This window comes from Triticum aestivum, chromosome 5A (assembly GCF_018294505.1).
Source record: "Triticum aestivum cultivar Chinese Spring chromosome 5A, IWGSC CS RefSeq v2.1, whole genome shotgun sequence".
Lineage (NCBI taxonomy): Eukaryota > Viridiplantae > Streptophyta > Magnoliopsida > Poales > Poaceae > Triticum > Triticum aestivum.
In genome coordinates this window covers 692,297,461-692,308,672 of record NC_057806.1, presented here as the reverse complement: position 1 = coordinate 692,308,672, position 11,212 = coordinate 692,297,461, and positions in this window count along the sequence as shown.

Sequence of the window (11,212 nt, the reverse complement as noted above, 5' to 3'; positions counted from 1 at the left end):
TATTCCGCAGCGTGACATCACACCTCGGCCAAGTCTTTATTTGAATCGTTTTACTGTCCCACCTCAGCGCGTTTAGCGAGGCGGTTTCCTTGGCACGTCTTGTTAAAGCAGAGATCATGTCCCCTTACTCCGGGATTCTCATCAATACGGGTGTGGGTAACCCAACCGTACCCGTTGGTATATTTTCTCGATCGAAGGCGAGTCCCAAACGGTCATGGGGAAGGCCCTTGGTATTCAACCTCTTATAAAGAGACCAAGGCCTTACTCCTTTCTTTCAATCTCAAACGAGTTCGCCCTTCGCCTTGAGTTCCAACACCCAAGGCTCCAGATTTCAGGCGCTTCGGACCTTCGACAATGTCCGGTTCCGACCTTCGAGGACGATGGATGCCCTCCTCCATCATGGAGGAGGACGTGCTGAAGTTGAGAGAGGCCAGGTTCTTGACCGGCGAAATCTCGCATAGGCTGCCTGCTCAAGGGCAGGTCATTCCCACTCCCAAGCCCGGTGAGAGTGTGGTGTTTATGTCTCACTTCCTTTGGGGGCTAGGCTTCCCGACGGATCCCTTCATGAGGGGGCTCATGTATTATTATGGGCTGGAATTTCACGACTTAGCCTCTGAGTCCATCCTCCATATTTCCTCATTCATCGTCGTGTGTGAAGCCTTCCTCCATATCACTCCTCACTTCGGACTATGGCTCAAGACCTTCAAAGTAGAGCCGAAGATGATCGAGGGACGGCACGCGGAGTGCGGAGGTGCTTTTATAAGCAAGAATGCTGGTACTCCATGGCCCGAGGGCTCTTTTCAAGAGGAGTCTAGCTTATGGCAACGAGAGTGGTTTTATATTACCGCTCCCAGGGCCCCTAAGTGGGTGGCGCCACCTGCCTTTCGCTCGGGTCCCCCACCACGACTGGCGTCATGGGTCAATACGGGGCCGGACTGGGGGCCGACAAAGGACGTGCCCCTGTTGCAGGGCCGCATCCGAGATCTCCTAGAAAGAGACATCAGTCTGGTCATGGTGACACGGGTTATGTTAATTCGTCGAGTTCTACCCTGCAAACGTCGCCCCCTCCGCCTATGGGAGTTCATCCCGGAGGGACCACGAGTTCTCCAACATTTTCTTGGCATGACACCCATGGAGATGTACAAATTGCTCTTCGGACCGCAAGTAGTGTGCCCGGATTCTACTAAGGACACAGGTCTGAGCTGCAATCGTCCGGATACTCAAGTAAGTAGCCTTGTGCCCGGACTCGCTATCTGTATATTTATCATAAAATTGCCCCTAAAAGAGTTGTCCTTTAAACAGGAGTGGATAGCGAAAGAAAAGCTAATCAGGTGTCCGGCCCCCCTCCCCGAGACCACGCCGGGCCCCATGCTAGTCAGGATGTTGGAGGTTGTGCCTTCAAAGGGAAGCGAGGGAGGGGACAAGGAAGTTACATCCTCCTCGAAGGAGGTTGTCCGAAAGGGAGGAATCGAAAATTCCTCTCCTCAGGGGAAGAAGAGGACCGCCTCTGAAGACCCGGAGACCATGGCCTTAAAGCGGGGGAAGAAATCTTCGCCAGAGGGTCCTATGCTGGGGGATACTTCGGCCGAATTATGCCCTCAAGGGGATCAGCCCTCCACCGAGCCGTAAGTAGAGAGGAGTTTTCTTTTTAAGAAACAAGAGAAATCCCTGCTTTATATCTGAGAAAAGTAATCAAAAATTTACCTTGTAGCTCGGACCTTAGCCCTTCTCAGCAGAGCTCGTCTTCGGGGGATCTTCTTCCGGAGATGATGGAGAGCGGAACGCCTCCCCCTGCCGTACCACCTTGCGAGGCGGGAGACCCTGAGGTATCGTCACGGAGGGTTTCTCCAAATCCGGCGGGGCCAGAAGGTAGTCATATGGCCCCCCAAAGCCCTCCGCGTTTGGCCTTCGAAAAGGGCCATCGGACGAGTCCGGCGCCATCTGGTGCGCGGTCGGAGGAGCTGAAGGGTCTGCTAGGGCGAGCATCTATCTCAGAGGAGCACCGTGCATTGATGGGTACGGTGATTGAGAGGATTTCATCCGTGGAGAGCGGATTGCACGAGGCCGTTAGGAGTTTACTGACAGGTTTTGAGGTACGCGAAATAATGTACCTTTTTTGGACAGTTGCGCATAAATAAGGTGCGCCCTGTGTAGATAGTAGCCCTGAGACTCTGTGTGTTGTCAAAAGTGACGGCGCACAGAGGATCATAATCCCATGTCTAATATGCCGCCTTTATACGTAGGTGGGGAAGTGTCCGGTGGCCAGCCGGACTAATGGATTTGCCGAGCTAAAGCGGCAACTTGACGTGGCAAATGCCGACATCGCGCTTGTCAACAAGCGGCTTGACGAGGCACAAGGTATGTAATTCCGTCGGCGGCGCTTGGTAAGAGGAGCTTTATGCCAGTATCTTACAATGTGTGTGCTTGATGCAGATGGTGCTGCTGCCATGGAGAATCTTCGGGCGGAACTTGCCCGAGCCAAGGAGCAAGCCAAGAAAAGTGATGCGGCTGCCGGAAAGGCAATTGAAGAGCTGAAAGCCGAACAGGCTGCTCACTGCCGAAGCAAGAAGGAAATGGCCGAGATGGCCGTGAAGCTGAAGAACGCTGCTGACCGTTGCAAGCTTCTTGAAAATGAAGATCGGGCGGAACAGACAGACCTGAAGAAGGCCGTTGCCGATGCCGGAGAGATCGCGGCTGGAAAGCCCTTTATGCTGCGGAGGAAGTTCTGTGATCCTAAACATGCTCCGTTAGACCAGATGTGGAGTACGGCGGACACCTATTTGGATTTAGCAGCGAGTGCCGCAGATGCGGCCGAGCACTTCCAAGATCAAGAAGATCGCGAAGTGGAAAAGCTCTTCTGGTCGCAGTTCCACAATCCAAAGCGTCCACTATCATTAGCCGATCGTTTGGCCGAATGGGCCGAGCTAAATAGGTTGTCCGGACTCGCCATGAAGTATGTCGTGAGTCATCTATGGCCAGAGAGGCCAGAGCCGAAAAGTTATTTCAACTTGGTGCATCAGTTCCTTGGTGCGGCGCTGCATATCAATGCGGTGAAGAGGTCAGCATGCATAGAGGGTGCGCGGATGGCTCTTGCCCATGTCAAGACATACTGGGCGGAAATGGAAGCCACCGCTGTTGCATCCCCAGACTCGGATGGAAGCCGAGTACCTGTCGAGCGCTATTTTCAGGAAGTTCTGCAAGGCGCTCGTTTAATAGAGACGCAGTGCTCGAAGGATACTATATTCGAATAGCATGTATTATTGTAAAACAATATTTTGATAAATTGTAGAAGCTTTTTATACTTGTGCCTGCAAGTATTATGATACCCCCTGTGCGGCCGTTTAACATATATGTATATATAATCTGAAAGATGGCAGTCATCGGCTTCAGCCCCACGCACATAATGCAGGGGTGTTCGCAGAAGGCGCATTTTCACACTTGATCCAACGTCTTGGTCCTACAAAGGAGGTGATAGCGCAGCGAACTAGGCAATCGGACTATGATGCTTTATCACTTTCACTTAGCCATAGGAGTTTCACAGTGAGGCTACTTATATAGCCCCTGGTGGCGCCTGCGCTTGCCCGAACTCGGGGCGCGTATGTGCCTGGCCGGGAAACGGCCCTTCGTTAATGCGAAGGAATCCTAAAGATTCCGGTAAGTCATCGAGTTGTTGACCAGTCTCACGCTATATCATGACAGTCAGTTTTCGGCTTTCTCTACTGAGGTGCTCGCCTGGCCGAACCGGGGCACAATCGCAATAGTTCTCCTGGTGCCGCCTTAGCCGATAGAGTGGAACATAAGGTAGCAAAACACAGGAGCCGGGCAAACCCAACATTTGACCAAAGACATGATTCGGAGCTGATGCATATAAGGCCAAACTCGCGACACCGAACACTCCCTAAGGTATTCGGTCTTTATGAGGGTGGGCGGGATAACGCCCTTAGTAATAAGCCCCTAGTGTCCAGGTACGCGCAAAATTCTGACGTGGCCACATGCCAAAACGCCAGCCTCCTCCTTGGTTATATCAAGAAACTAGGGGATGTGTATCAACAAGAGACAGTAAAAAAAGGTTTACGCAGGGTCTTAATCTGAAAAGAATCCTTGGAACGGGTCCCTGTTGCACGTCTGCGCCTGTGTCTCCGTTGTGTCGTATCCTGGACGGGCGTAGCACGGTGTTCATATGTAAAGGAGAGGAACTTAGTTAAAGAAAGATCGTGCCGAACATAAGTTATGCTAAATAAACAAAGTATAAATCGAAATGGGTAAAACTTGAGCTTTATTGTCTCTTGTTTTATATGCGCGGAGCCCCTAGTACAGGGGTATACGGCTATTAAGCCTTTATCAAATGTATGTTTATGCCGGACTCGTCTAGCTGTGTCCGTGGTCTTGACGACCTGTTTAGATGCTTTGGCTGGTGAGGCCACTTTATTGTGGGGCTGTCAAGGCAACCACACTGTTTTCCGCGCGGGGGGAACACTCAATGTTTTCCCTTTAATGAGATGATGCCTTGTGGACCGGGCATCTTAAGCGTAAGAGATGCATAATGCGGTATTGCGTTAAAGCGGGCGAAAGCTTCGCGTCCTAGCAGTGCTTGATAGCTACTTGAGAACGGGGCGATGTGGAAAGTTAGCTGTTCGCGACGAAAGTTACCGGGGGAGCCGAACATAACTTCTAGCCGGAGAGAACCCATACAGCGGGCATCCGGGCCTGACGTTACCCCTTGAAAGGAGGTTTTGCTATGGCGAATTTTTGTTGGGTCTATCCCCATGTTGCGGATTGTGTCCTGGTATAATAGGTTTAGACCACTGCCGCCGTCCATCAGGACATTTGTAAAGTGGAGTCCGCCGATTATTGGATCTAATACCAAGGCAGTCCAGCCTGCGTTCCGGATACTTCTAGAGTAATCCTGATGGTCGAAGGTGATTGGTTTTAACAACCATTGGCTAGACTCCTTTGGGATAGGCCGTATGGCGCGTATCTCTGCTAGCGCTGTTCTGTTCGTCACGTGAAGTAAGTTTACTGTTTTGACTTCTTGTGGGAAATCCTTTTGTTTCCTGGTGCTCTGCTTGTGGGGTTCGTCGTCGTCCTCACTTGGTGTGTCGAGCCCCTTGTGTTCGGCGTTGAGCTTGCCGGCTTGCTTGAAAACCCAACAATCTCTGTGGGTATGGTTTGCAGGCTTCTCGGGAGTACTGTGTATTTGACATATCTTGTCCAAGATTTTGTTTAAGTTGGATAGCTCGTTCCTGTTATCCTTGAGGGGCGGCTTTCTCTGATTCTGCCGCGAGCTTTTGAATCCGGCGATGACCGCCGTGCTCTTTGGGCTGTTTCCCTTATTCCGGCGCTGGTCCTTGCTGTGTCGGGGTTTTCCGTTTCCATCCCTAAATTCGGATGTACTTGGGTCGCTGGTGCTACATCTTGCCAACTAGCTGTCCTCTCCTGTGCAAAAGCGGGTCATGAGGCTTGTTAATGCGGCCATTGTTCTTGGCTTTTCTTGGCCGAGGTGTCTGGCGAGCCATTCGTCTCGAACGTTGTGCTTAAAAGCTTCTAGGGCTTCGGCGTCCGGACAGTCGACTATCCGATTCATTTTAGTAAGAAATATGTTCCAGAGTTTCCGGGCTGACTCTCCGGGCTGTTGAATTATGTGACTGAGATCGTCTGCATCCGGAGGGTGGACATAGGTCCCTTGAAAATTTGCTCGGAAAGCATCCTCAAGCTCTTCCCAACTTCCAATGGTGTTTTTGGGAAGGCTTTTGAGCCAATGCCGGGCTGGCCCTTTAAGCTTGAGGGGTAAGTATTTTATGGCGTGGAGGTCATCTCCTCTGGTCATGTGTATGTGGAGGATATAATCCTCGATCCAGACCCCAGGATTTGTTGTTCCGTCGTACGCCTCTATGTTTACGGGCTTAATCCCGCTGGAAATTCATGGTTCAGCACCTCATCGGTGAAACATAGGGGGTGTGCGGCACCCCTGTATTTGGGTGTGCTGTGGTGTTCAGATATTTGTTGTGTTGCATTGCTTACTAGAGCTTGCTTTCTTGGCCCGTATATAGATCTGTTGGGCCGTCTTTTTGATGCGGATCCTTTGGTGGATCGCGTGCCGGCTTGTGTGCGGCGCCGCTTGCCGCTCCATGCTGGCCATGCGGTCGTCCATCCGACCGGATGGCTTTCCTATTTTTGACTGCGGGGGCTCTAAGGCTTCCTCGTCAAATTCAGGCAGTAGCTTTCGCTTTGGATAGCTTTTTGTGCGCGACTGCCGGCATATTTGTCTGCGGTGTTGCGTACTTTGCTCCATCTGATTCTGAGTGCATCTTCCGTGGTTTTGAGCTTCCGCTTCTGCTTTTTCAGGCTATGTGCAGTGGCGACGAGCCTTTTGTGGAGGCTCTTCTGCTCCATGAGTTTATGTGGCGTAAGGTCGTCCGGACTGTTGTTTTCGCTGGGGACGGGGTTTTCAGTTTGTTTATCCAAGTTGCCATGTTCGGACGCTTGCTCGAAGGCATGTTCGTCGTCCGCCGGCTCGTCCTGCTCTATGGCTGGGTCTATATGGCTGCTGTTTCTGTTGAGGCGGGGCTTGGAGCGGCGCTTACGTCGCTGCTTTGGTTGCTTTTCGAGTAAATGATCCCATGTTGCATCCCCGTGTTCCTCGTCGTCGCTTCCTTTGGGTGTGTCCACCATGTATACATCATGAGATGAGGTGGCTGTCCAGTGCCTTATAGGCGTTGATTCATGTTCATCTCCTACATCGTCGTCCATACCGTCGATGCCTTCGGAGTCGAAGTCGAGCACATCGTTTAAATTATCGACAGTGGCTACGAAGTGGGTGGTGGGTGGGGTTTGAATTTCTTCATCATCCGCATCCCAACCTTATTGACCATAGTCCGGCCAGGGCTCTCCTGATAAAGAGAGAGACTTTAGTGAATTCAGAATATCGCTGAAGGGCGAGTGCTGAAAGATGTCCGCGGTGGTGAACTCCATGATCGGCGCCCAATCGGGTTCGATCGGTCGGGGCGCCGAGGGCTCGGAGTCTGGAGAGGAGTCCGGCTCCTTGGAGTCACGGGCTTCGCAGAGAATAGGGCTGGTGTTCGGCTCGATCGCCATAGAGATTGCAGCCTCCGAGGCGGTGTCTAACCACCCATCCTCGATTGGTGTGATCGGCTCCGAGCTAGGGGTCAGAGCGGACACAGGTGTGGTCTCCAGGGCACTGTTTGGCGGCAGAGCTAAATCATGCCCATCGTGACAGTGCGGCGCGCTCGGCTGTGGCTCGAATCCGTCGAAGATCAAGTCTCCACGGATGTCGGCCGTGTAGTTCAAACTTCCAAATCTGACCTGATGGCCAGGGGAGTAGCTTTCGATCTGCTCCAGATGACCAAGCGAATTGGCCCGCAGTGCAAAGCCGCCGAATACGAAGATCTGTCCGGGGAGAAAAGTCTCACCCTGGATCGCATCGCTGTTGCTGATCGGAGAAGCCATCGGGCCTAAGAGTGACGACACAGAGGAACTCTCAATGAAAGCACCAATGTCGGTGTCAAAACCAGCGGATCTCGGGTAGGGGGTCCCGAACTGTGCATCTAGGCCGGATGGTAACAGGAGGCAGGGGACACGATGTTTTAGCCAGGTTCGGGCCCTCTTGATGGAGGTAAAACCCTACGTCCTGCTTGATTAATATTGATGATATGGGTAGTACAAGAGTAGATCTACCACGAGATCAGAGAGGCTAAACCCTAGAAGCTAGCCTATGGTATGATTGTTGTTCGTCCTACGGACTAAAACTCTCCGGTTTATATAGACACCGGAGAGGGCTAGGGTTACACAGAGTCGGTTACAATGGTAGGAGATCTACATATCCGTATCGTCAAGCTTGCCTTCCACGCCAAGGAAAGTCCCTTCCGGACACGGGACGAAGTCTTCAATCTTGTATCTTCATAGTTTAAGAGTCCGGCCGAAGGTATAGTCCGGCTATCCGGACACCCCCTAATCCAGGACTCCCTCACCCCTCTATGCCAAAGAATGTACCAAAAATGGCTTTGGCGATATTCTTTTCAGTGTGCATCACGTCGATGTTGTGTGGGCAAAGGAGGTCTTTGAAGTAAGGCAGATCCCAGAAGCATGTCTTGTGAGGCCAAGCGTGTTCCTTATTATCCCCCTTGAAATACCCTGGATGCTTTGGATCTGGCTCGAGAGCGTTTAATTGATCTAGGGTCTGTTGGCCTGTCAACGCAGGTGGTGCAGAGTGTTTGACAACTCTACCTTTGATGAAGTTCTTCTTGTCTTTCCTGAACTTATGGCCAGGATGTAGAAACGGTCTATGCAAGTCGAAGCAACTATAATTGTGCCATGCCGTCAGCCAACGAAACTCAAGAGCTCCCTTGCATGTGGGGCACGGGAACCTTCCATGCACACACCAACCAACGAATAGAGCATACGCCGGCAAGTCATGCGTCGAGTACATGTACTAGGCACGCATTATGAAGTTCTCTTTGCTAAAGGTGCCGTATGTCTTGAACCCATTATCCCAAGCTTCTTGCAATTCGTCCTTAAGCGGCTGCATGCACACATTCATATTCTTCCCCGGATAGTTGGGCCCTGGAATTATCAACGTCAGGAAAATGTTCTTTCTTTGCATAATCTGCCCCAGGGGGAGGGGAGATTGAGTGGAATGACAAACACGGGCCAACAGCTGTATGCGGTTGCCATCTGACCAAACACACCGAACCCATCTGTGCTGACGGTGACTCGAGGATGCCTTGGATATGCCGTTTTTCCCTTATGTAATGCATCGAAGCGCTTCCACGCTTCACCATCCGATGTGTGCACCATCATCACATTCCCATCTGCATCTAGTTCGGTTGCCCGTTTTGTGCCATGTCATCTGTCTGACCGTCTCTTCGACCATGAAAAGACGTTGAAGTCTTGGTACGATTGGCATATACCGAAGAACATTAACGAGTATTTTGGTCTGCGTCTTCTCACCCATACCGTTGTCTACCACAACATACCTGGAAGAATTGCAAATGGGACAATAGCTCAAGTCCTCATACTGAAGCCTAAATAAGACACATCCTTTCTCACAGGCATGTATCTTCTCATAGGGCATCTTAAGAGCACGGAGGATTTTGTTTGACTGGTATAGGTTTGGAGGTAGCACATGGCCTTTGGGTAGAAATCGTCTGAATACTGTCATCATCGCGTCGTAGCATTCTCTGCCCAAGTTGAATTGAGCCTTCAGAGCCATTATTTGTGAGATGGCATCCAGCTGACAAAGCTTCGTGTGCTCGTGGAGGGGACGTTTTGAGGACTCCAACATTTCAGTGAAGGCCTTTACGGATTCCTCCATCTCCTCGTCCGAGTCCCGAGCATCGTCAAAGTCTTGCACCATGTTTGCTGTCCCGGTACCATGCTCGTCGGTGCAACGACGAATCACCTCAGCTCTGGCATGTTGGGTAGACTCACCATGTAATGTCCAGACCATGTAACCAGGCGTAAAACCAAACTTTTGTAGGTCTTTACTCATTTCAAGCTCGTCCATCTTTTTACAGTTGTCGCAACGGGCATAGGGGCACCAGCTTAATTCCTGGCCATTTGCAAATGTGGCTCTAACAAACCCCTTGGTTTTTGTTAACCATTCCTCGGTCCAAACTTTCTGACTAGTGTAACTGGTGTACATCCATGCACGATCACTCATATTGACTTCCTACTGGACACACAAGAAATATATACATAATTAAGCAAACCATGCATATCCATCAGTTAATGGAGTTTGTCAGTTTTATTACGTCCATGCAACCTACACGCTAATAGGTAAAGATAGGTCCTAATCCCACCCGAGTATGTGTAGATTGGGTTTGTTTTCCCATGCTCTGCTCCGGATCCGACGCAAAATTTCGGCAGCACCTACCCGTTGTTCTCTTGATACACGTCTCGGCAATAAGCAGAGAGGATGTGTACCCGGAGAACAACAGGGAGGCACTGATGAAATTCTGCATCGGATCCGGAGCAGAGCATATGGGAAAACAAACCCAATCTACACATACTCGGGCTGTCCATGGATAACGTTGGACAATTTGAAAGAATCACAATTATAAATATGCAAATGCATGCATATTTATAGATGTAACCCTTTCAAACGGGAGACGCATAGTGGTTACGCATACTGATGATTGACACCTATAGCTAGCAAGTTTCATTGGCACAAAGACCAGAACAGAGCAAATGAAGGGGGGAGGAGGAGATGTCATTTGTGCTCACCAACGAACGCAGGGGCAGAGCTCGTCGAACACCAGACCCTCGCAGCGACGAAATAACTGCACATTTAAATCGAAAGATGAATAACATAGCAATTTTGTTTCTTCCGTCGACCTAACTAAATTTTTACAACAGGATGAGCGGGTTAGGGGGTCCTTGGCGTTGATGGAACCCTAAATAGCAAGTATCACCGGTGCGAGATACATGTGGCGGTCGGTGTTGAACACTAGATCCACATCCCACAAGTGAAGCCAGCGCCCGGCGTCCCGCAACAATAGTTCCGGTGGCCGATGACGGTCGAACACCTTGGTGAATTTGTCTGGCAGCCTCTGCGATGAGGATTAAAGCCAAGTTTTGAAATTTCAAACAACCAAACCGACTTGAGTCAGTTTGGGTGTTTCAAGTTTCAACACTTACCTTTTAATCTTCATCGCAGAGGCTGCCAGACAAATTCGCAATGGTGTTCGACCGCCATCGACGCCGAGAACAGTTGCTTTGGGACGCTGGACATCGACGTCACTTGTGGGACATGGATGTAGTATTCGACACCGACGACCACATGTATCTCGCACCAACGATACTTGCTATTTAGGGTTCCATCGACAACGAGGAACCCCTAACCCGCTCGTCCCCGGGCGCCCTCTTTTTTCCTTTCCTTCTCTTCTTCTTCTTCTTCTTCTTCTTCTTCTTCTTCTTCTTCTTCTTCTTCTTCTTCTTCTTCTTCTTCTTCTTCTTCTTCCTCCTCCTCCTCCTCCTCCTCCTCTCCCTCCCTCCTCCTCCTCCTTCTACTCCTCTTCTTCTTCTAAACTAAAACTAATCTAAAATAAACTAAACTAAAATAAACTAATACTAAAAGTAAACTGAAAATAAAACTAAACTAAAACTAAAACTAAAATAGAAACTAAACTAAAATAGAAACTAAACTAAAAGAAACTAAAAAACTAAACTAAAAAAAGGGGGGAAGAACAAACCT